This window comes from Schistocerca cancellata, chromosome 8 (assembly GCF_023864275.1).
Source record: "Schistocerca cancellata isolate TAMUIC-IGC-003103 chromosome 8, iqSchCanc2.1, whole genome shotgun sequence".
NCBI lineage: Eukaryota > Metazoa > Arthropoda > Insecta > Orthoptera > Acrididae > Schistocerca > Schistocerca cancellata.
The window spans coordinates 541,849,435-541,877,007 of NC_064633.1; the positions used below are offsets into that span (position 1 = coordinate 541,849,435).

At 40.0% G+C, this 27,573-nt stretch overlaps 1 non-coding gene across 1 annotated transcript; it reads left to right on the top strand.

Annotated features, from left to right (window-relative positions):
- The first annotated feature begins 7,195 nt into the window (after positions 1-7,195).
- On the top strand, positions 7,196-7,267 carry Trnap-ugg (transfer RNA proline (anticodon UGG)). Its single transcript has one exon. It is a non-coding gene; the product is annotated as a tRNA-Pro (tRNA).
- Positions 7,268-27,573: the final 20,306 nt, after the last annotated feature.

The following is a 27,573-nucleotide window of genomic DNA, read 5'->3' on the forward strand; positions in this document are numbered from 1 at the left end:
CCAACGTATTATCCGCCCCTTTTTTCTGTACTTCGTCCATTCAGAATTGGCTGATCAAATACAAGTGCCTAACGCATGGAAGTGAACAATCTTTAGTGGGATTCCCGTTTGCCTCCACTCGGTAGTGCTACTACATAAAGATTTTAAGTTATCGCACTTTAAGGTCCCCCTTAAAACATCAAACGGCCTCATAAACCAATGCCATTTCAGTGTCAAAAGCATACTACTGCATAGAGCTATAGTTAATTTTTTTGAAAGGAATCGCAATGAGTATGCTTTTCTGTGAGGTATCTGATGCAATACTTTGCCAGTCGCCATGTTGCTTGCTTCAGCTGTCGGAGATAATGGGCACCTTCTACTGAATGTACTAGTGTAAGATTGAGTTTGGTTTTTTAAAATGCTTGTTGCATGCTGTCTGTCCACTTAAGCATATGTTTCTCATGATTATGGTTCCCCACCCGTGCATCCGTCCAAGGTGCTGGAAATTGCTCCACTAGTGACAAATATCACCTACAAAAGTTAATTGTCCCTACAAATCGGCGCAGTTCCTGGAAGGTTGTAGGTCTAGGCCTGGAATGGATTATTCCAACCTGTTCAGCTGTGGGTTTAATACTGATACTGTTTATGGAATGACCCAAAATGTTCACTTCATTTTTCCGAAGTAGACACTGCTCTTCATTTACGATGACGCCATGTTTCTGAAGAGTATCAGAAATAATTTTTGAGAGTCTTTCATGCTCTTCAACAGTTTCTGAGGAAACCATTATATCATCGATACAGCCAAAACAGAACGAAAATCCTTCGGATATTGAATTGATAAAACGCTGCCGCATCTGGGCAGCATTTTTTAATCCTTATGACTTGCACACAAATTCAGAAAGCCTAAAGAGGGTTATAACCACCGTTTTGGGTATATTTTTTGAAGCCATTTGGTGGAAGACCTTCTCCCAGTCTACCCCACTAAATATATTTGCACCTGCGAGAGCATGTGAAAAAACTGTTAAGTTGGGTATAGGATATCTATCCAGTACAATATTGGAGTTTAGTGATTGGTAATCTCCACGTAATCTAAAAGAATTGTCTTTCTTGGGCACTAAGTGAATCAGCGACGCCTATTGGGTGGCTAAAGGCTGTACTACCACTGCCTTCAAAGCTTCCTCTACTTTAGCTGCTCGACGTCGATCAGGTGCAAGTCTCCATGCTTTTGGTAGACTGGGGAATCTTACAACGTGTGAATGTAATTTTGTTTTCTCTGTCTGACTCCTCCAAAAGTGGTGTAGGCGCGACTTTTATTAACCGTATGTCGCATACTGTGTGTTCAGCGTGTGTTGACTTGGTATGTCGGTACTCGGCACCACCTGTGGTTGAGGCTGCTGCTCCTGCTGCCACAAGTTGACTGTCCTTTTAGATATATTGTACAACTGTTCTCGGCGATGCTTTATTTTATACCATAGTCCAGAATTTTCTTCACTTAATAACAATTTGTGTTGTACCACCTCCTCTAATTTGTTGTTAGTAGTGCTGATACAGTGTTTCATATGGTTTATTAGGACTTACTTACCACTACTGACGGTTCAGCTATAGCACCCATAGCCTTCAACGACTGCACTGATTGTCCTGTTGTAGTATATCTAAACATTCTGTAAGTAGGCTGTTTACGTTTTCTTATTGGCAACGTTACGTAGCGCTCTATATGAAAATCACTGGCTGTGCAGTGTGCAGTCTGTGGCTAGTTTGCATTGTTGTCTGCCATTGTAGTGATGGGCAGCGGCAGCTGGATGTGAACAGCGCGTAGCGTTGCGCAGTTGGAGGTGAGCCGCCAGCAGTGGTGGATGTGGGGAGAGAAATGGCGGAGCTTTGATATTTGTTATGAACTGCTATATATATTATGACTATTAAGGTAAATACAATGTTTGTTCTTCTCTATTAAAATCTTTCATTTGCTAACTATGCCTACTAGTAGTTAGTGCCTTCTGTAGTTTGAATCTGTTATTTAGCTGGCAGTAGTGGCGCTCGCTGTATTGCAGTAGTTCGAGTAACGGAGATTTTTGGTGAGGTAAGTGATTTGTGAAAGGTATAGATTAATGTTAGTCAGGGCCATTCTTTTGTAGGGGTTTTTGAAAGTCAGATTGCGTTGCGCTAAAAAATATTGGGTGTCAGTTTAAGCACAGTCGTGTATAAATTTTTCTAAGGGGACGTTTCAATTCTTAAAGGTAGGTCTTGTGAAAGTTGGGGTGGCGGAGAAAAATCCAACCCCAGTATTGCCACTGACACATTCGGTACCACAAAGACCCAGTTGAAGTTGCACTGAAGTCCGAAATACACTGTCAGGTGTCTTATTCCACAATGACAAACAGGTGTGTCATTAATAGCACGTAGAAAAGCCCTCACTGATTTGCTGCCTGAACGAGACTGTTCCCGTGGTATGGTGCTCACTGCCATACTTGAGTCCACCATGACCTGGCAGCCTGACAGCCGCTCTCACATGAAAAGTCTGGCATCCGTAGGCTGATAGAGATTGTTTTTGCATTCTGCACCACATAGCCTGCTCTCATCTTGCCTTACACCATCCAGCATGCCTGTAATAGGCGGTTGTTGCTGATATTTGAAATCGCAAGCTGATAAACATTTGTGCAGCATTGTGCCATACTTCTCTTGATACCGACATATTTGTCGAGAACGTAAATCGCCGGTACGCGATGTAGTGTGTTGTGATCCCTCCTCGAGAGTGACATCTCACGGCAAAGCTCTACAGTGATGAGGGGTCGGCTGCTTCCGTGATAGCTCAGTTCACTGTCGTGCCGCATCATCGTTGTGAATCCCACGATTCTTCGGATCTCGCATGACCGGCCTCAGACGATTTCGTAAGTGTTCGTATTTCATTGGGCCCACACTCTTCTTATCGTAAAAACATAGCTGACTGCGTAGCACGAGGAATATATCTAATGCTCGAATAGAGCTCATTGTGTTTGGATTCTAAAGGCCAAGTCTAATTTGACCTCCATAGGTTCCTGTTCCCTTGAAATAAGCGTGGTCTGCAGTGAAGGTGGATATTTGACTATCCACACCCTCCAAAAGATTTCATCTGGAAAGATGTTGGGTCCTACAGCTTGTCTAAGGTGCCTTCACAGCTGAGTCGGTGTACTGTTTCAATTTCTTCTTCACACAAGAACTGTGGTATTTATCACTCAACTCTCTTCGACAAACGTAATAATAAAGCCTTTCTTGTCCTGTTATACTTGTTTGACGTATGTGGAGAGGCAACGAGAACTTTGGTGTATCATCTTTTATTCCGTAATCCCGTAGAATTACTTACACTATTTGAAACCATAATCTGACGAATAATCATAATAGACGAAATGGGAGATAAGATACTGCGTGAAGAGTTTGACAGAGCACTGAAAGACCTGAGTCGAAACAAGGCCCCGGGAGTAGACAACATTCCATTTGAACTACTGATGGCCTCGGGAGAGCCAGTCATGACAAAACTCTACCATCTGGTGAGCACGATGTATGAGACAGGCGAAATACCCTCGGACTTCAAGAAGAATATAATAATTCCAATCCCAAAGAAAGCAGGTGTTGACAGATGTGAAAATTACCGAACAATCAGTTTAATAAGTCACAGCTGCAAAATACTAACGCGAATTCTTTACAGACGAATGGAAAAACTGGTAGAAGCCGACCTCGGGGAAGATCAATTTGGATTCCGTAGAAATGTTGGAACACGTGAGGCAATACTGACCTTACGACTTATCTTAGAAGAAAGATTAAGGAAAGGCAAACCTACGTTTCTAGCATTTGTAGGCTTAGAGAAAGCTTTTGACAATGTTAACTGGAATACTCTCTTTCAAATTCTGAAGGTGGCAGGGGTAAAATACAGGGAACGAAAGGCTATTTACAGTTTGTACAGAAACCGCATGGCAGTTATAAGAGTCGAGGGGCATGAAAGGGAAGCAGTGGTTGGGAAAGGAGTAAGACAGGGTTGTAGCCTCTCCCCGATGTTATTCAATCTGTATATTGAGCAAGCAGTAAAGGAAACAAAAGAAAAATTCGGAGTAGGTATTAAAATTCATGGAGAAGAAGTAAAAACTTTGAGGTTCGCCGATGGCATTGTAATTCTGTCAGAGACAGCAAAGGACTTGGAAGAGCAGTTGAACGGAATGGACAGTGTCTTGAAAGGAGGATATAAGATGAACATCAACAAAAGTAAAACGAGGATAATGGAATGTAGTCAAATTAAGTCGGGTGATGCTGAGGGAATTAGATTAGGAAATGAGACACTTAATGTAGTAAAGGAGTTTTGCTATTTAGGGAGTAAAATAACCGATGATGGTCGAAGTAGAGAGGATATAAAATGTAGACTGGCAATGGCAAGGAAAGTGTTTCTCAAGAAGAGGAATTTTTTAACATCGAGTATAGATTTAAGTGTCAGGAAGTCGTTTCTGAAAGTATTTGTATGGAGTGTAGCCATGTATGGAAGTGAAACATGGACGATAACTAGTTTGGACAAGAAGAGAATAGAAGCTTTCGAAATGTGGTGCTACGGAAGAATGCTGAAGATAAGGTGGGTAGATCACGTAACTAATGAGGAGGTATTGAATAGGATTGGGGAGAAGAGAAGTTTGTGGCACAACTTGACTAGAAGAAGGGATCGGTTGGTAGGACATGTTTTGAGGCATCAAGGGATCACAAATTTAGCATTGGAGGGCAGTGTGGAGGATAAAAATCGTAGAGGGAGACCAAGAGATGAATACACTAAGCAGATTCAGAAGGATGTAGGTTGCAGTAGATACTGGGAGATGAAGAAGCTTGCACAGGATAGAGTAGCATGGAGAGCGGCATCAAACCAGTCTCAGGACTGAAGACCACAACAACAACAACAATCTGTTTGACCGGCCTGGGATGCTTCTAATTTTGAAATGGTTCCTAATCTCGGTGGTTTACCGCTAACCAGTTGTTGGAAGGCCATCATTCTGTTAAATTCGGACGTGAAAGTCTCTGTCATACTCGTGACGTGATAGTACTCGGTGCACATCTCGCGCGGCTATGCAGGTGTTGCGGACGCGGTAGTGAAATCGAAGCACACGTCACCGGACCGTATGGTGAAAGGCGAGCGGAAACATTAAATAACGATCCGAGGCGGTAGAATCCGGCGCGGTTGTGTGCTTCGAAAAAATTGTCTGATCGAGGAAGAGTACCCCACGCGAGATTTTGAAGAAGGTTTGATGGCCTGTGGCACCACTGGATATGTTTGCGCCTACACTATTCGAGAGCTGCTGTTGGTTTCTTCCCTCGCAGCTTGGTCTCCCATTATCTCCAGCGTCCGTGCAGCTTCCTGCCTCCTCCAGTTAGCTTTGTACTGTGCTGATGGAATGATGCACTTCGCCATCTGAGTCTTAGTTCTGATTCAAAAAACTCCGCTGCTTGCTGGTGATGTAAGTTTGTCACCGTGGGCCGGCCGGTGTGGCCGTGCGGTTCTAGGCGCTTCAGTCTGAAACCGCGTGACCGCTACGGTCGCAGGTTCGAATCCTGCCTCGGGCATGGATGTGTGTGATGTCCTTAGGTTAGTTAGGTTTAAGTAGTTCTAAGTTCTAGGGGACTGATGACCATAGATGTTAAGTCACATAGTGCTCAGAGCCATTTTAACCATTTTTTTTTTTGTCACCGTGGGCAAAGGTCCAGTGTTCCACATCACGCTGTTAATTCAGAATTGTGAAGTATCTACTGCCTCTGGGGCACCTCTGTTGTTACCTGGCATTAGCGGATCGGAACTAATGACCATCAAACACAATAATTAATTTATTAATATTACGTATCACAAGCACAAACTACGGTCACACTCTTTCATGTTACCAAATCAGACTCGAGTCAAAGCTCTGCTCAATACCGTTCATTTCTCAGTCTTTTTTATTTGGGAATGCTTTTGTTCCCATGTATATCTATCCTGATCCGTTCGACTACCTTTGAATTTTAATATTACTGTTATTGTTGTTGCTGCAATGCTATTATTTCTTTTAGAATGGCGCAAATAGAAAAATGAGCTGGTATGTTTCTGTATCTTCAGCACTAGGTACCTTCCTTCAGCAGAGAGATACTTTTGGAAATTTACCTGATCTGAATGACTCATTTATTATGTTTCTCAAGGGAGCTTTTTATTCTATATGCATTGTTTCCAGCACGTACATTGAAACCTAATCCAAATCTACTAACTTTTAGGTTTTTATGGAGTTTTACTAACTTCATGCACTATGGTTGGTAGACGAAGTACCTGAAGTCGGAACAGCAGCCGTTTCAGTAATTGCAGGGGCAACAGCTTGGATGATTGATGATCTGGTCTTGTCACATGACCAATCTGGCCTTTCCATGTTTGTACTCGGAACGACTGAAAGCGTTGCGAAACTACAGTCATTGTATATCCTGAGGACATGCAGCAGATTAATATTGGTTTTGGCTTAAGGGTAAAATTTTTTATGAGTGCGCTATGTGCATAAGGACTATTTAAGCAACGTATATATCCTTGTCATAATAAACCTGTGATTAATTACATAGTTGTATCATGAATTAGTTAACTTACAATAAACCGGAATAATATGTTGAGTTATATTGAATAATTGTAAAAAAATTCCCTATATCTGATCTTGTGATTCCGATGCTACTTTGTGTTCTGTTAATAATATTTTTCTACCTGACTTTTGTTATTGAGTTTCTCACATTTGTTACTCTTTAGCTCAGCATATGGTATACTGTTGACAGGCTAACATTTTCATCAAAAATTAAGATTCCTTGGAGCCATGTTGTAAAAGGAATGATGCCGTTTCTTCCAGATATTAGAATGCAAGAGATTAGCGGTTGAAGTGAAATTAGAAGAAAAATAATTCGGAATGTCTCGCAGATCAGTATAACTAGTGGTCTGAAACAACCGCACCACAGAAGAACATGATTACCACTACGTTCCGATCTTACAACAATTTAACACTTCTGCTGTAGGCCTCTTGGTTCATTGTGTATCCTGTACCGTACCTCATTACTCCAGTCTAGAGTCTGTGGCACAGTGATGCAAACTCTCGTGGGAGATAATACGTTCAAGCGCTAAATCTAAAAATTTAACTGACAAACAAACAAAAATTTTCAATTATAAATGCTCCTTCTACAGTAATGAATAGTACATAAATGCTCAAAAGAAACTCCATCGGGCTCAGTGGTCTAGGGGTATGATTCCTGCTTTGGGTGCAGGAAGTCCCGGGTTCAAATCCCGGCTGAGCCCTTAATTATTTTAACCTTCATTTTTAGACGTAATCTTCTCTTTCAACAATATAACTGTGCGAATTGTAATAGTTCGTCTAAATGGATGCACAAATCGCAATTTATTTATTTATGCATTTATTTTACCTGGCGTATACGAGCATCATACGATACTTATGGTTCGGGCCCAGATTTTAATGAGCTATAAAACAGCGAAATATGCAAGCGTTTATGACCTTAAAAATAAAATGTAATTTTATATAAGTTTATTTAAAAATGCCCTAGTTGGCTTTCTTTATATACCTCGCAATTCAAAATTCACATCTGAACAAACTGTGAGCATTGTACCTACTTTTTGCAGTGTTTGAATCTAACCAGCGCTTATTTTTGAAATATCTGCGTGCGTTTGAAAAAAAAAAAGAAAAAAAGAAACGAGACGACATATAGTAACACCTACCCAAACAATAAAACCACGTTTTTACTACTGCACACCACTTGTTTAAAGTATACCAAGTTAGTTACCATGTCCTGTAGAACTTCAGTTTCTACAGAGTTGCATTGGATCGCAAGGTGCATTTTCAGGTTTTCCATTTTCAAAGATATGCATTTGTCCTTGAGGATAGTTTTATACCTTGGAAAACTCCTCTCCACATCACAGGAGCGTATTTGAAGGCTGCTAGGTCACTGTATGTCAGCTTTGGTTCATTGTCTTCCAATTTTTGTGACATTCCAGAAAGACTGTCACTAATTTTGAGCATTGTACAATATTCAGGATTCCACCGTAGAATTTGTAGTTCACTGCGTCGGCCACATGCCTACGAACTCGACCCAACACACTCTGCGCATGTTGCACTATAACCAAGGCGTTACACAGTTCAGTAAAAGCAAGTTCTAGTCGTATGATGGCTTTTCATATGGCTGAATAGTTGGCGTTGACGTATGCCAAGTTTCTAGACTGGCTATCTTACAAGGAGTCCCTTGAGAGCGATGTCGCAAGTTTCAGGCTACAGTAAAACTCATTTTAAAGTCTTGTTTTAACAATTATGACAGGAAAAATATCACCATGTGTATCAGGAGGGCAACAGAAAATAAGTGTCAGAGAGGTGTGCGGATCATCCTTGTATGGGATGGATGTATCACACTTAACAAAATGGATATCATCAACATTCAATAAATGTTCAAAATGTAACATTAACATGCACCATGAACACAAAATGAAAAATGACGCCCCTCAGTGATCACAAAGGTTCGCACCATGGGAGTTACATACAAACTGTGCGGTACCTTCTGCTGGGTGTCCACTCTTAAAGAATGCATATGGAATTACATTCGCGTAACGGTGTGATGAGAATTGATGGTATGTGATTGCATGCAAGCGAATGCGAAACTGTCGTGGAGCTTATCGTGAAACTGGCTGTCCTTTAAGGCGTAGCAGCAGATAGTGAGATAATATATTTTATTGGCACGGAAAAAACAAGCATCCAGAGGCTCAATTTGTCCAGCGGTTCCATGCAGTATGAATTACAATGTCACACAGTCGTCAGAAGTGCTCTAATCGCAAAAGGAATCGCAAAAGCAAGTTATTTTGACTAGCTATTGACCAAAAGCAATGCTCATACCATAGTTATAGTTCTCTTGCAACCATTTTACCACTCTTGCTTGCAGTGACGTAAATGTTCCCTACTGTCCTTGCAAGATAACGCACACGAGAAAGAATCGTAAGGGACATACCAACTCCAATTTTCCGCAGCACAATAAAAAACTTTCCAGCCACATTACCATCCAAATTAACAGTCGGCATAATTGTATACGAGTGAGTTAAGGCCTTGATGTTAGTTGATCCTAATACAACTCTCTTGGTACCTCTAATTTCAGAGTTCCATTCACATGAATTTCCACTTTGTATTCCTATTTGTCGGAGATGAAAACAGATTTTCTACTATACAATGGGATAAATTTGTTTATCTCATTACAAATCACCGGGCCAATTCTGCAGTTTGCTGTGCATTCCAGGATGTCTCTTTGTTTGAAATTTCGTTATCTTACATCTTATAATTCTGTAGCCCTGTTTGACATTATGCTACCATCTACTGTTTCCCTTGAAATCAATGTAATCTCTGTCGCGCGCAGTTTCATGGGCGTAACGTAGTAGATCACTATCACACACATCCTTGAAACGCGCAAACATCAGTTTTTGTAAGAAGTGTTCTCCCTTAAATATCCATAGCTCTTCTTATGCACTACACGGTCATATCGCTTGGATTTATTTGAAGTCTGTTCATAAGTGTTTTATACTACGCTGATGGTGATCTCCCATCTACCCGCTCCTTGGACAACGATAGTCCTTTACTACGTTTCACTGGAAACGGGATTTGTGGCTCCCTGTCCGCCATGGATGATGAACTACATGGCTCGAACCTGTTTCAATATCACTTTCAGTTGTTAAGCACATACCGTTATCACTGTACTCCTCATGGACATTGTCCGCACAGTCGAGCGTAAACGACACCACAGATTCCACTGACTCATCTTGGAGAAACGCTAGTATTTCATTTTCCACTTCTTTCTCACTGTCTCTTGATTGCTTTAGCCATGTATGAAGCATTATTTGTTACTAACAGCAAAATGTCGTCTCTGTTCACACCAAATATGCACATATGCACAATAGCTTCATATAACTGGCAAACAAAATTATATCTGTCGACTTGTTTACTCTCTCAAGAACTTCACACACCAGGAGGAACAAATTCTCCAAGCCCGTCAACTTTTAGAGCGCCAACATCAGCATATGCAACGTAACACCCACCCATATCGGTGTTTCCATCTGTGGACACATAGACCTATTGGCCAGCAACAATAATTCGTATTTTATTGAGCACCTCTTCGCAGAATGCGGATAAATAGTTCTTTTTCATTGTAGATTAATCTGAGTACTTCTCCAAAACTATCTGAAGAGCGGATTCTTCAGCTTCTCGAATGTGGCGTTTCAAGGTACCATAATGTCACGCAAGTCACTAAAGAATACATGGTTGAAGATGACCCGTCTGCTCAAATAACAGCGTTTGCCTGCTGTCATTTTCAGCACTTCTCTTCACACAGCTGCTATATTTGGCGGTATTACAGCGTTGTTGCACATTAAAGCGCTTTTATGCACTAACTTTAACTTCATATAGTTTACAAAATAATTTTTCTCCATCAGAGCTGAAGAACTTCTCTCCAAAATCATGAGCAAAACCTCTCAACTTCAAGCTGCTGGAGCACTTTACGTTCGGCATGTTGAACGAGACTGAATAGTGCGACCACTTGTGCGATGTTTACTACTTTGGACGCCGCCTTTGTTGCTTCGAGAGCGTTTTGATGACCCTGCACAAAATGTCTTCCATCGAACTGATTACTGTGTTACGCTGCTTGTCTACTATAGTCCTGCTAATTAAAGCTTTGCAGTAATTGTTGTGTTTATTTGTGACAACATCACCTCAAACATTGTCATGTTTTTATTCTTGTGTCCTTGAAGATATGACAGATATAGGCATTTTTGGAAAAATGTGGTCGAAAAGTGACCCATTACTGAAAAGGTGTAAAATGACTTTATATGCACAATAAAAATATGTTTTTCTTCACTCGTGCGTACATTGATCTAAAATTCAACCTAACGTTCAGCAGAAAGCTGTGATTTGTTATTAAAATCCAACCTCGTAATAAGAAATCTAGATTGCAAGGTTCGACTTATACATAAAGTGTGCCTCATGGCGCACTGGTGGCTCACAATCGATATGTCACCAAACCAATTACTTCCCAACACAGTTAAATGGCCGAAAGACGAACTAAATCTCTATACATCGTTAGTAAAGGACTATGCAGCAGTTGCTTCCAAGTAACTCATAAAGGAATAAAGAAAACATTATTATTATAATCAGAGTTACAGAGAATAAGGGAATGCACTTTTTTTGCTCCAGTACCAATGTCTAATGCCTTAGAATATCTGTACTATGAATTGTGTTATTATCTTATTTATGACTGTCAAAACAGTTAATATTTGCTGCTTATTTCCTATACATTTGTACTTTCTATCATTTTCACGACGTAAAAGTGATGCAACACCAACACTAATTTGACATAAATGTTTCTTGATCTTCACATTAACCTGTCAGTTAATTCTTAAAATGATTCTTAAAATGTGACAATTCTTAAAACTTTTTCTCGTTTCATATTTTGGTTTAATTTTATGCTAAGTTTACCACTCCAATAATTCTCTTCATCAGTTTTTCTACAGAATCCATGAGTCATAAAGTTTGTAGTAGTGTTAATATCAAAAAAGTATTTATTCTATAGAAATGTCGAGTAAGAATATTGTGTAAAGTTGATAACTGAAAACCTGGCAAAAACGTCTTCAGGGACTTACAGATTCTTACATTTATGTGACAACTTATATATTTCCAGGTGATACCTGTAGATGATATGAAGAGTGAATTTATGATGAATCCTGCAGTTCACAAGCACAATATTAAGTGTAGACATAATTTCAGTATGGGGTACGCATCACTAACAAGTTAATGACTGATATAAGGCAGAAAATCGAAATTTTTGGAATACTGACAAATAAATTAAAAGAATACCATATTAACCACTCTTACTCATGCAGTTTATGAGAGTGATTAGACTCATGGATGTACATTCCACATTTTCTACGATTTATATTGGACACTCCCTGACTTAGATAGTATATACTCTGTGCTGTTAGTAGTCTGTGTAAATTTATGTAGAGGATTTTTCTGAAGTATCCTCATAAATATAAAATGGTGTGTGTGTGTGTGTGTGTGTGTGTGCGTGTATGGGATGTGTGTATGTGCATCCAGCATCTCTTCCTAAATCAAATTTGGTACATATATTGATTGTCACATGAGAATCAACACTATGGTATTAGAACCTCCTGTCTTTCATAGGAGTGGAGGTATGGAGTAAAAAGATTTTTCAACCCTGACATATAGGCTGCCCTGCGTGATAGGCATATTATGTAGTTAGCATTGACATACTTTTCAGGGACTACACATGTAGATGGGTACAGCTGAGCAATGAGTATGATGGAGACATCGATAGTAAGAGAGGGGAGGATGAGGGGACAGAAAATGGGGAGAGGAGGAGATGGACACACAGAAAGGAGAGGAGGGATGGACAGAAGGAGTGAGGGAGTATGAGATAGACAGAGAAAGTGGTGAGGAGGAGGAGATGGAGAGAGAGACTGTGGAGGAAGAGGAGATAGAGATGGATGAAGAGAGTGGGGTAGAGAGGAGGAGATAGAGAATGTGTGGAGGAGGATGAGATGAACAGAAAGAGGGGGTAGATTAAATGGACAGATGGAGAGGGAGGAAGACATGGTCTGAGAGAAGGGGTGGAGGAGGTGGACAAAGAGAGGGGCAGGAGGAGATGGACAGAGAGATGTGGGAGGGCAAGGTGTACAGAGAGACAGGGTGAAGAAGAGGTGGACACAGAGTAGGGAGGGGGGGGGGGGAAGATGTTTGCAGTATATGTGTCAAACGTGTATAGAAGCAAAGCTAGTGGGAAAAGGAAAGCCTAGTTATGTATAAATGTTGATTGCGCAGTAGACTGTTTTCCTCGTAATGTACATGAACAAATATAAAGTAATTTCCACAGTTTTCAGTATGTATAGTAAAAATCTTGAATTCTTGGTGCTCTGTAGCTTTACGATGTTTATTAAAGAAAGCTTCTGATCACTATGAGCTGCACTTGAAACGTTTATTTGTCAAACTGATATTTGTATGTATAACCCAATGTCAGTAACAAATTCTGGTACTGATAAGTTTTGGAGAAGTAGGCTGCAATGGAGGCTTATGCTTCTTAATGTATAACCTGACTTAGTCCAAATCTGTTGAACTCTCTCTTCAGTGCAGGGATTTACAAAACATAGTGAGTGAATGACTGAGTTTCATTCTTGGAACACTAATATAAAACTCCTCAGGAAAACTCTTCCAAATAAATCTCGAACAGTTAGAGCCATTCACTTTAATTTATTTTGTTCTGAAAATTACTTTCACTATTTAACTGAATTTCAGTTTTCACTGCCTCATAAAGACTGAGAATCTTCTGAAAGTTTTGTCTGAGTTGTTAGAGAGTGTCAAGTTTGAATAGTGAATAAAGAAAGATCTTTCTATACTATTATTTTGCGAGGCTAACTCCTATAAAGGAAAATTGATAAAAGTATTCTTTCACTGTGACAACTGATTATAACTGTATACAAATAATCGTTAACTTACTCTCATCTTTCAGATTTATATTTGAAACCTCATCTATGCCCTAAATTTTATTTGTTTTATAACTCATCGCCTTTATCCTTTCAATCCTTTCTTGTTAGATGTAAGTTTGTGTTATTTTCTTATATTCTTTTTAATTCGAATTTCTCATTTTTTTCGGATTTTAACTTTTTTTCACAATTACTGTCTCTCCATTTTGTTTCTGACCTTTCTTAAATCAGCTAACAAAATAATTGTTGGTGCCTTCGTTTTCAGACTAATCTATGGATTCATCTGCTGAGGACTCAGTATCAACGAAGGGCAAAGACTCAATATTGGGACGTTTTATTGCCTAGTAGGCTCACCTTAGAGAGGACCTCAGTCAGCTAATACACGTGATCCCCAGTCACAGTGTCATCATTGTAACACATATGAATCATCCTAAAATAGACCGGTGTAATTATAATTTGTAAGTGGTGGGTGTGACAAAACCTCCTATGAAACATTACTAACTCCTTCTTCTGACAATCACTTTGAAGAGGTAGTTTGAAACTATGTTACATCTATTGTTAGCAAATAGACTGCTCTTCTTTGAAGACCTGCACATTGCAACTGGTATGAGAACAGTGGGTTAGTTGTAGCAAAAACCAGTACCAAAATATGACGGGAACCTAAGATAAGTGGAATGATTTACTCATTTAGTAAAGTAGTTGAAGCGGCAGTGGTGTTATTTACCAAGTAGGAATTTTAAACGTTTAGCTTTGGGCAGGAGTATGATGAGCGACTATGGCTCAAGGTTTGCAGAATTCTCGATCAACAATGAGAGAGAAATGTGTGTCGCACAGCTGTTCATAGTGCCAGGCGGACGCTCCATGACTTGGCTCAGTTGCTCAATAGTAATGTTCCAGACTACAAATCCATCTCGAGTTCAATCCCCGGTCGATCCTAGGATCTTTATCTGTGACTTTTCACTTTTTTCACCTCTTACAATGTTTATTGATGTGAAAAGGCCGAGATGCAGCATGGTTTGGAATCAACGTTAAATTATTGGTCCTCCTATAACTGGGTGGGTAAGTCACTTCAGAGTTTGGAGGATAACGCACACCACCTCCTACAGGACATGGCTAGTAATGCACTGTGGAGTTCAGAACAACCTTCAGATGATGACTGCCTTACTGACTTAAGGAACTTCTAAAGACACAGAGACCACTGTCTAAGAGGCTATTAACAGAGAGAGAGAGAGAGAGAGAGAGATGCAGACTGAAACGTGTTTGACTATAAAAATAAACAAATATAAGACAAGGAGTGAGGCCTTCAACAGCTACTGTAGCAGAATCTTCTAGAAAATCCTCTCATAAGGTCAAAATAAATTCTAGTCAAGCTTTCAGTGGCATCTAAGATAGCGTCTAAACACTCATGGAAGACAAGAGAAGCAGAAGCAGGAATGCTGAATTCCGTTTTCAGGTCTTCCGTTACCGAAGAAGTACAATAGTACTGTTTCAGTTGGAAGCTCGTAGTGTAATGAAATTGGGATGGTGGACCTAATTTTAACAGTAGAACTGACCGTGTGTATCAGTGATGCCCTGCTCGTTTTGTTTAAATTGGCGATACTTAAATATGGTATATGGGCACATACTCAGAGCAGATAAGGAATCAACAGTAAAACGCGGGTTTTCGATGAAAGTAAGTAGTAAACGATCTATTTTGAGGTAGAGGTAACGCTGGCTAAATAAACCTTAGTTTCGAGACATATACGTCGTGAACACATAACACATTGATAATAACGGAACGTAATTGTGCTTACAAGGATCGTTATTTGCGCAAGGTCTGATTCCACACATCTGCTTTTACACATGGCGTCATATTTGGAATAAACAGCATAGTTCACACAATTTATCAAGACAACCATAGCTAATATTTAATAACAGGCTGCTTACATCTTTGAAGGTGACAACCTTAAGATAGCCGTAACGGCCACACTAAAACATAAGAACAGGTGAAATAGTTCATTCACCTAATGAAATGAAAGTAATGGGGACAACTGAAAAAATTAGGCAGTTTTTGGTGGGGAAAAACTAAAAATACAACAATAAGACTAACATCACTCCAAGACACCCACATAATCGAAAAATAACACACAAGAATTTCTTCAGTATTAATCGAACAAAAATATACAAATAACACATAACTGGAATCGAATATTGGCTAGACCTACAAGCTGAAACGAAGACAGCGATGCCAGACACTCCATACAACCATAATAGTCGGTATCGCAAATTTACTTTAACCTGTCTAGCTGTAACGAAGACAGATATACCAGACATCACCGCAAACAACTCTAATAATCGACAACTCACTCATTCGGCAATGAGCTCAATCGATTGCAGAAATCTAATAATGGTAGGCTCATCTTCTTCTGTAGCAGCACAAGCGCCGTGGAACTTTATTTCACGGTCTGGAGATTTTCGTGTTAATACCGTTCACATACCGTTTTTAACTGCTAGTATATCTGTCCAGTAGTACCTGCGAAACTGTTCTTGCCTATGCAATGCAACGCCACAGTACGCCGTATATTTTGTGTTAATAATTGTCCTCCCGCCGTCCGTATTAATCCGGCTCACACGTTTTGTTTTTCAGCGTCTTGACAAAGCCGCGACACTCGAAAACCGTGAACAGTTACAGATATTGTACAGATTTATAAAGAAAGATAATTACTCATACATTTCAACCCCAGGGCCCTATGAAATACATCAGATTTTATGCAGATTTTGCAACGGCATTACCTCCTACCTTAAGCATACATTGAGGTTACAAGAGACAGGGATAGCGATATGGATATATAAAGATGGCGGTAGTGTCGCGTACACAAGGTATAAAAGAGCAGTGCATTGCTGCATTTAAGTGTCAGGAAGTCGTTTCTGAAAGCATTTGTATGCAGTGTAGCCACGTATGGAAGTGAAACATGGACGATAAATAGTTTGGACAAGAAGAGAATAGAAGCTTTCGAAATGTGGTGCTACAGAAGAATGCTGAAGATTAGATGGGTAGATCACATAATTTGTACTCAGGTGATTAGATTAGACTATATTAGATTATATTCAGTTTACGTTCCATGAACCCAAAAATGAGATGATTCTCGTGGGTGTGGAACATGTCAGAAAATATAATACAAATAACATAAAACATTCGAATACAATGCTCTCTAACATGATCAGTGAACAGTGTCTTGAAAGGAGGATATAAGATGAACATCAACAAAAGCAAAACGAGGATAATGGAATGTAGTCGAATGAAGTCAGGTGATGCTGAGGGAATTAGATTAGGAAATGAGAACCTTAAAGTAGTAAAGGAGTTCTGCTGTTTGGGGAGCAAAATAACTGATGATGGTCGAAAAGTAGAGAGGATATAAAATGTAGACTGGCAATGGCAATGAAAGCGTTTCTGAAGAAGAGAAATTTGTTAACATCGAGTATAGATTTAAGTGTCAAGAAGTCGTTTCTGAAAGTATTTGTATGGAGTGTAGCCATGTATGGAAGTGAAATATGGACGATAAATAGTTTGGACAAGAAGAGAATAGAAGCTTTCGAAATGTGGTGCTACAGAAGAATGCTGAAGATTAGATGGGTAGATCACATAATTAATGAGGAGATATTGAATAGAATTGGGGAGAAGAGGAGTTTGTGGCACAACTTGACTAGAGGAAGGGATTGGTTGGTAGGACATGTTCTGAGGCATCAAGTGATCACCAATTTAGTATTGGAGGGCGGCGTGGAGGGTAAAAATCTTAGAGGGAGACCAAGAGATGAATACACTAAGCACATTCAGAAGGATGTAGGTTGCAGTAGGTACTGGGAGATGAAGAAGCTTGCATGGGATAGAGTGGCATGGAGAGCTGCATCAAACCAGTCTCAGGACTGAAGACCGCAACAACAACAACAACAACATGATCATTTGTCAAGGGATTTTCAATATAGGTGAACACTTTACAGTAAACTGGAACAGCTACTATTTACAGAATTAATACACCTTCACAATGAAAATAGTTATGCACTTCTAATAAATTTATCATTCACAAAATGTCTAATCTTGACTTTTGTGAGCAAGTGCTGTCAAAACTGAAATCTAACCGACATTTAAGCTTAAACTTGCCTAATAGTCCCTGTTAACATAATTGTCCATGGAGCAGAAGGAGTTGCCAATCAAAAAAGTCTTTCAAACTTTGTTTAAAGTGTGGTTTATCAGACACCAAGTTTTTAATTGTTGCTGGCAATTTATTGAAAATGTGTGTTCCTGAATATTGGACTCCTTTTTAGACCAATGTAAGTGATTTTAGGTCTTTATATAGATTGTTCTTATTCCTAGTATTGATACTATCTATTGAAATATTGGATCTAAATAGAGATATATTACTTAGAACAAATTACGTTAAGGAATAAATATACTGAGAAGCAATGATTAGAATACTAAGTTCCTTAAACAGGTTTCTACATGATACTCTTGAATTTTCACCACAAACGTATCTTATTACACGCTTCTGCACAGTAAAAGCTTTTGCTCATTTTGATGACTTACCCCAGAACATGATGCTGTACAACTCAGTAAGATGAAAGTATGCAAGTTTTTTATATTTATATTTCCTACATCTGAAATCATTCTCACTGCAAGTATAGACAGGTTGAGGTGCTTCAGTAGTTCTGTGGTATGCACTTCCCAATCGAATTTATTATCTAGTTTGCATTCCAGAAATTTAACACTGTCAACCTCTTCCATCTGCATGTCTTCATATGTTATATGCATGCTGGAAAGAAATCTCTTACAGGTTCTGAACTGCATACAGTAGGTAGCAGTGAATTAGGTGGCAGTGAATTAGCTTTAAACCACTAATTAATCTTAGTGATAGTTTAATTAGTACCCATTTCTAAATCTGTACTTGGCTTCCTACTGATTGCAATGTTTCTGTGATCTGCAAGCAAAAGAAACTTAGCATCTGGCAATGTAACAAGCAAGAGGTCATTAACGTACACAAGAAAAAGCAATGAACCTGAGGTGGAACCTCGAGGAACACCACATGTAATTCATTCATAATCAGATGAAGACTGACTGCTTACTGCAAAGGTATTTCGCAACAACACCCTTTGTTTCCTGTTAGTTAGATAATACTTAAACCATTTCACAGCACTGCCAGTGGTAACATAATATTCTAATTTACTTAAGAGAATCCTGTGATTCAAACACTTTTGGCAGGTCACAGAAAATGCTAGTAGCCTCTAATTCTTTATCTAATGAATTAAGTTCATTTTTCACTGTGTGTGTGTAACTAGATTTGTCTATATCAGAACCCTTAAGAAACCTAAACTGTGACTTGGACAATATATTATTTTCTTTCAACATCTTAAGGAGACACTTGAACATAACTTTTTCAATTAGTTTTGAAAACTTTGGCAAAAGTGAAATTGGTCGATAGCTTGATGGTATCTCTTTATCCCCCTTCTTCTAAAATGGCTTGACTTCAGCATACCAATCTGGAAATGTTACAATGATAAGAGATTGATTACACAAATAACTTAAGATAGAACTCATAAACACTATTTGATTTATTTCGTTGATATGGTATCATACCCATTGGGGTAACAAAGAACTTGTTTGAGAGGTTTGCAACACTACATGCACTTGTTACCACTGTCTCATTAATTTATGGAGCTATCTGTTTTTCTCTCTTTTTGGCCCCACATGTCTCTTTCTTCACTATACCACATGCAGTTTTCATTTTGTTGCCTGATGTAATTGTCTTTTACTTAACATAAAGCTGCTTTGATTTCTGGATTAGTTGCTTCAGTACTTTACAGTATTCTTTGTAATGCAATCAGAGCTGTTCCCAGATGGCAGATTGTCTCCTTTTTGTCCCACATGGTACTTCATTCCTTGTGTAATCCGTAGTTTATTTTTAGACTTGTGTACAATTTATGTTGCCTTTAGGGCAAAATAATTTTTTAAAAAAGGAAGAAGCTTTATTAACCAATGCTTTGTATTTTCCATTTGAGTCAGAAGTATTGTAAATATCTATCCATTTCATGTTTTTGAGCAGGCTCCTAAAATTCTCAATCTTTGACTGCTTTATTGTCCTCCTGTAGTCAGATTTAATAGATTTTTTTTATCCTGACAAGTTTCAACAGTTAACATAAGATGATGTATTTCATGATCAGATAGCCCATGTACTATTGGTTTTGTGATATGAGTTTTTTTCTTAGATTTGTCTACAAGGATATTATCAGTAGCAGTCTCAGAGCACTTACAAAACCTAGTTGGCAAGTTCACTGTAGGAATTAAATTGAATGACAGTGTCTCTGATTGCAATAATTGTTCACTGACAAAGATTTTCAAGAAATCCACATTAAAATTACCAGCAATCTCTATTTCCTTGCTTTTTTACCATGCAATAGGACAACAGAGCTTAGAGATTTTTAATGGAGAGATTAAAGTTTCCTGAAGTTGCTGTGTATATATTTACTATTATAGAGGTCTTATTATGAAATACTTCTTCTGTTGCACAAACTTGTAAGTGCTGCTGTGAGCAAAATTTTTAGTACCAATATTCTTAAAATCAAAACAGTTTCTGACAAATGTAGCAACTCCTTCTTTCCCAAGATTTTCTCTACAGAAGTAAGAAGCTAACTTCAATACTGTAACATTTAACATGTCTATACCAGTGAACACTTGATGTTCAGAGAGGCAGATTATATCAGCTGGTTTGCTCAACCCTAATTCTTCAAAACAAATAAGCAACTCATTAAGCTTACCCCTTAGTCCTCAGATATTCTGTGTAATAAGGATAACTGATTTTGTGGACTGGCTGAGTTACAACTGGATGAGCCTAATTTTTCTGTCAATTTTTGAATATCACTATTTTCAATCAGCAGCTGTCTGCATGAATTGTGTACATTAAAATTTGCCTTCTGGTTTCCTGTTTTATCACTGTGAATGACATTTTCAGCCCGTCTCTTAACGTCTCTCGCTTCTGCGCTGCCAACCCTAAAGAAGAAAACTGCTTTTCTATCACTTGTAACCACTAATACTTTAACATTTGTGATAGCAACCCCTGAAGTTATTTGATATCAGTCCTTCCATTTCCTGTTGAGGTGAAGGCCATGCCTAGTATGGTCCAACCTGCTGGTAGTCAACAGGAATCACACTGATATGAGACCCCATAACTGATCCAAGCAGCCATTCCATTAACTCTCCTAACAGAAGAGTTTAAATGAGGCTGGTCATGGGGCCTCAGAACTGACACAAGCCCAACACCAGTATCATTCGTTGCTGAAGCTCTTTACCAGGTCACCCTCAACTGAATAATTGGGGGTCCCTGTCTATGCTGTTGCTTGCCCCACCCAGTATTATCACCATGTCTTCCTTTCTGAAGTCTTTGCAAAGTGAACCTATATCCTCTTTCACTTGATCCAGACTTCCACTAGGTTTAAAAAGCTTGTGACATGGTAACCTGATACTTGTTCATCCTGCAACAGTTGGCCAACTCCTTTATCATGTGAGCTACCTAACAACAAAAGTTTCTTCTTCTTCACCACTTTTTCTGACTTTTTACTTTTCAAACACTTTTTTAAAGTTTGTTGTGTCCTGTCTTCTCCTATATCTACCTGTGGTTCATCAGTTTCCGACTGTGACAACAGATAAAACCTGTTTCTGCATTCACACCAACCCTGTCTGAGAAAGTCCTATTCCTATTTCTTCTACAACCTGTTGTCACTTCCCACCTCTCTGTTCCCTTTTACCCTCTTAACTTTTCCAGATCTTGTTTTGCTTTATCTAATTCCGTCTGAAGGGCAGCAATCTTCTCCAACTGTTCCTCTATCTTGCTATCTCTACAGCAAATCCTACACAACCATTGTTACCCCAGTTACCATGCCACTACAGAGATCCACATGAAAGAAACTGCAACTACCTTGACAACACACCCTGGAACTAACAATCCTATGGCAAGTCGAGCTCTTCTCACTCATGTCAAACAACTTTTAGCTTTAGTCTGAGATAAACAAGAATAACTTCCTAGACCACTCAATTAATATATTTAATTTCTTAGAAAGTTTAGGCCTAAAGTTCAGATACGAGTGCAAAACTTCTGGTGAAATAGAAGCGATTGAACCTGTATTGTTTACATAACAAAACAAAGGTAAACAAATAACAGCCAACACTATATGAACTTTTCACTTTTTTCTGAACTTTTCATTTTGGCTGCTTACTAGAGAATCAAACAGATAGCGTGTAACAATACACTAACAACAAAAACTGTACTTTACTGAAATAATCACATAACTTTCATTATACGATAACCTAAACAAATCCTAGTCCAGGGCTTCACAACATACGTGCTCGCGGAGCAAGCTGTGAGCAGCAAGGCGCGAGCACGGAGCAGCGCGAGCACGCTACCCCCACTACCGGACCAGAGCGGAGAGTGGGGAAAGTCATGTGGGGCACACAACAGCTGCCGCCAGTCAATGTAAATCCGCGGGCACCTGCAGGGATATCACTCACGAATTATTACAGCAACAAATGAAACATAAAGGAGAATGTACACATGCCACATAATTTTATTAGCTTAGTGTATGCCTCTACATTCACATTAATTTGTGAACTGTTACACAATAAAAGGTGTCACTGAAGGGTGGGATTCTCGGTTATCTTGTACTTTTTGCCATTTACAATTGCATCTATGTTCGGAGTAATTGTTCTTGTGCATTTTAGGCGCAGCGTGCAGTTTAAATTTCGATCAGACAATGCGTTTCTCAGGCACGTCTTGTTACAAATGGTTCAAATGGCTCTGAGCACTACAGGACTTAACATCTTTGGTCATCAGTCCCCTAGAACTTAGAACTACTTAAACCTAACTAACCTAAGGACATCACACACATCCATGCCCAAGGCAGGATTCGAGCCTGCGACCGTAGCAGTCCTGCGGTTCCGGACTACAGCACCTAGAGCCGCACGGCCACAATGGCCGGCGTCTTGTTACATTTCATTGCAGAGAACAGTTATTCACAAACATACATGGAACCGAACATTGATATTACTGTAGCCGCCAGTTTGTGCAAATGAGGAAATCTATCCTGAGGGAAGTGTCTGTAAAATTCCAAAATGTTTTTCTTGTTCTGAAATTTGTCTCTGTATTCTCTGTCACACTGCAGGTCAATAATTTCTAGTTGCAGCTTAGGACGAATCTCTTCAATATTCGCTGAATATGGAGAGGAGAACAGATCAGAATCACTGTCTAGTGCTGTCAGATCTTGAAAGCGCTGATCAACTAAACTATGTGAATAACGTTCACAGTCTTTGTGAACATCTTGCATGGATGATAATTTAGGAAAATGAGCTAGGTTTCCTGCTTCCAGCTGACTCACCCAAAGTGTCAATTTCATTTTAAAAGCTCGTATTCGATCTACGGAATGAGTAATTAGCAGATCTTTACCTTGTAGTAAAATGTTCAAAGCATTCAGATGGCTAGTTAAATCTGCTAAGAACGCGAGATCACACTCAAACGTGCGCGCGCATTTCCCCTCCCTCCCCTCCCTCCCTACTCCGCGACCTTGCACCTGTTCGCGAGCACGTGACTAGCAGACGCGAGTACTCGCGCTCAAAACCGGCCAGTTGTTAAGCCCTGTCCTAGTCCAAAATTCTCGCCTATGAAATGTTTTATTTTTCCGGAAAATATGCAAAAAACGTGAAACCTTCAATTGATAGGTTAAGTAGGTATTAATTTACTTATTTATGATATATTGCCTGAGATAATTGTTATTATTTAGCAAAACACTTATTTTTACGAATGCTCTGAATGAACACCATTCGTCAACCAAATGTCCAATTGTGTGTGAATTCCTAAGGTACCAAACCGCTGAGGTCATCGGTGCCTAGACTTACACACTACTTAAATTAAACTAACTTATGCTACGAACAGCACACACACCCATACCAGTGGGAGGACTCTAGCCTCTGGCGGGAGGGCTGCGCAATCCGTGACATGGCGGCCACTCCGCGCTGCCACTCGTCAACCAAAGATGCTACACTGTGAGTCATGTGAAAAGGTGTCTGACCACGGGAATTAATAGACTTTGTACGCAGAGTGATAGTTTAGGAGCTAGACTCATAGGACATTCCATTTTGGAATTCGTTAGGGAATTCAGTATTCTGAGATCCATAGTGTCAAGAGCGTGCCGAGAGTACCAAATTTCAGGCATTACCTCTCGCCGCAGGCAACGTAGTATCCGACGGCCTTCACTTAACGACCGAGAGCAGTAGCATTGGTGTGGAGTTGTCAGTGTAAAATAACTGCAGACATCAATGTGGCACGTACGAGGTACGTATCCGTTAGGGCAGTGTGGCGAAATATGGTGGTAATGGACTATGACAGTAGACGGCCGACGCGAGTGCCTTTGGTTATAGTCCGACATCGCCTGCTGCATCGACCCTATTGGTTGGATCCTAGACGACTGGTAGACCGTGGGCTGGTCAGATCAGTCCCTATTTCAGTTGTTTATGTGCTGTTGGTAGGGTTCGAATGTGACGCAGACCCACGAAACCATGGACTCAAGTCGTCAACAAGGCATAAGGCGGCTCCATATTGGTGTAGGCTGTGTTTACATAGACTGGACTGTATCCTCTAGTGCAACTGAACCTATCATTGACTGTAACTGGTTATGTTAGGCTACTTGGAGAGCGTTTGCAGCTATGGAATTTTTATGGATGTCAGTGTGCCATGTTACCAGGCCACAACTGCAAGAGATTGGTTTGAAGAACATTCTGGACAGTTAGTGCGAATGATCTGATCACCCAGAGCACCGATGAGGGACGTAATCGAGAGGTTAGTTCGTGTACAAAATCCTGTACTGGCCAGACTTTCGCAGTTATGGACGGCTAATAGGCAGCATGGCTCAAAGTTTCTGCAGGGGACTTCCAACGACTTTTGGAGTCCATGCTACGTCGATATTAGGATGTATCCGATTACTTTTGTCACCTCAGTGTAAAATACACTGTAAAACCCTAGAACAAAGTACTGTGCCCATTGGTTGAAAGAAAGCACAGGGCTTATCCGTCTATGAAGAGGGCAGCAGATGTGATACACAAAATCACCATGCATTATCACTGCTATCTATCTGTTATAGTATCTGAATTCTCAGCCCAGAAGTAATGAGGTATTTCGGATAGAACAACCTTCTTCTTACGAACCAGCATGGATTCCCAAAACATCGGTCTTGCCATACCTAACTAGCACTTTTTTCATATGATGTGCTGAAAGCCATGGATGAAACTAATCGGGTAGATGAGGTATTTCTTGAATTTCGAAAGTCATTTGACTTAGAACCCGCATAAAAGTTGTTAAAGAAGTTACGGTCACGAGGCATGTAGAACGAAATTTGTGACTGGATTGGCGATTTCTTGGTAGGGAGGACGCAGGATGTTATCTTGGATGGGGAGCCATCGACAGATGTAGTATTAACTTCAGGCACGCCCCAGGGAAGTGTACTGGGGATCCTTACTATTCATGTTGCATATTAATGAACTGGAGACAATATGAATAGTTGCCTCAGACATTTCCGAGATGATATGATTGTCTATAATAAGGTACCATCTTCAGTCAGATTTAGATAAGATTTCAAAGTGATTTAAAGACTGACAACTAACTTTATAAATATTTTAAAAATCAAAAGTGTGCTTTTCTCTAAACAAAAAGTCTCACTGTTACTATGGTTAAAATGTCGATGTGCTATAAATGAAATCTGTGAACTCATACGAACAACTTGGTTACACGAACCGGATTTGTGGTGATACGAATTGTATTGAGCACTTAGGCTCAGGCATGTAAAATGCATGTGGCAGACTTAGTCCAGTGATAGGATACTGGAATAATGCTGTGAGCCTTCATGTGAGATTGCTTCAAAAACTGTCGTGAAACTCATCCTAGAATTTTGATCAAGCCTGTTCATATCATACCAAATATGACCAACTGGGAATACTGACTGTATGCAAGGAAGAGCAGCACCAATTGTCACATGCTTCCTTGACTCTCAAAAGATAGGGCTGAAAAATCTGAACTGACAGACACTTCTAGTCTGGTGGAGCCTATTTACATATTTTCAGTGCCCAACATTAATTGAAGAATCTAGGAATATGCTAAAGGCCCAAACATGCCTCTCTAATAGAGACCACAAGGATAATAACATGTACCAGTTCTACATCAGAAAGTGTTTGTTTCCCCTGAAGGATCAGGCCTGTCAGTTACACAAAATATGCCAGTCTGCTGATCTACTTAACACGTCCCCAAAACAAGTATCCACTCACAGATGTAAGACAAGAAGACGGACCTAGAATAGTGACACAACTCTATAACATGAGAATCCAAGGTGTTAGAGGGAGGGAAGTAACTTGCATGCTAAAAAGCACTGGGTCCTGTAGAAACCTGTAGGGCTATTTACAGTAGTCAGGTCAGTTGTTCTAAGTGTGGATTTCCATCCTGCCTGTCCTAAGTTAAATAATTCCCCTCTTATATCATAGTTTAAAGTTCGGAGACGACTTGCCTTAAGTTTAAATCTACTCAGCATTCCACTACCATCTCACAGTGCAGCAGAACATCAGTCAGTAGTCACACCACCATCAGCCAGCCACATTAACGCTGACTCATATAGTTCAGGCCACAAGCACTGAGTCCCACTCACCATGGAGTCACTCCACGATTTACCATTGTCAGCTCTGTGCTGTTAAATGTACCATACACATTTCAAAGCTTTTCTTTCAGTTGGACTCATTGTCCTATCAAGCAGCTGTAGGTTCTTAGATACTTCAGAGCAGGTCAGGCATACATGACGAATCACAATCATACATAACTGGAATTGTATGTATACTTGTCTTGTAAATAAAACTGCCTTATCCTGCTGCTAGTTACTTTATTTGTCCCATACGCGTTTCGCCTTCTCCTGTTCTAAGGCATCATCAGTGGGATCTGTAGCGATACAGTTTTATTAGTTTTAGATTATTAAACGGTTCACTCCGCGATTTTTTGGTACAAAACGTAATTACTTACGATTTGTTGATCTGCGTTTCCTCACATCTGGTCTGGAGGAAACGCAGATCAGCAAATCGTAAGTAATCGTGAGCATTGCGGCAATGATCCCACCGACTCACCAGGTTGAAGATACCCGTTTGGTAAAGCACTGTGTCCTGCTGCAGGAAGAAATCCGTAACTGCGTGCTACACATCCTCGTCTGACAGGAATGGTCAATCCTTCTTGGCCTTTTTTAAGGGACCGAAGGCGTGATAATCGCATGCGGAGAGATCAGGACTATTGGGAGGGTGCTCGAGTGTCTCCCACATAAGTGAGCGTAACTTCTGCGTTAACGCATTTGGGACGTGGAGTATATGCGTTATCGTGAAGCAGCAGCACCCAGCACGTAACTTGGCGTACCATGCTGCAACGGTGGTTTTCGATAGATATGCTGCTCCATACAAGTTCTTCACTCCCCGATTGATGTCTACCTGTGTTTGTTCTTCTGCAGCCAACAAAAGAGTAACAGCACGTCAGTCCTGTTCCGAATTATTTAGTAATAACGTCGGCATAGTTCATCATCAATGACAGACAAATCATCTGCTCAAATGTTGGTGCTTGCTTACACGCATCACGGTTGCGCTACACTGCACAAAAGCTGCAGCAGCGCCCTCAAATGGGAAGTTTTTGGACACCATTAATAAATTAAATGAGAAACTCTTTTATTAATGACTAGTAATTCCCGACTCCATACCTTCACTGACACTGATGCGAACCATCTCTCTTAGCTTCAGTAGTACCCTTATAAACTACGAGCCCCTCCGTGAAACTAGCCACTTTAATAGGAAACTACAGGTCCTCCAGTCTACCAAAGAGAAATATTTCGTCCCATCTGGAAAGAAAATGATCATATGTCATTGATAGTCAGGTGGCCCCAAGTGGGGAAGTTCGGGGGCCGAGTTGCCAGTGTTTTCAGTTGGCGCCACACTGGGCGACTTAACGTGTCGATGATGATGAGGACAACACAGGAGCCAGTCC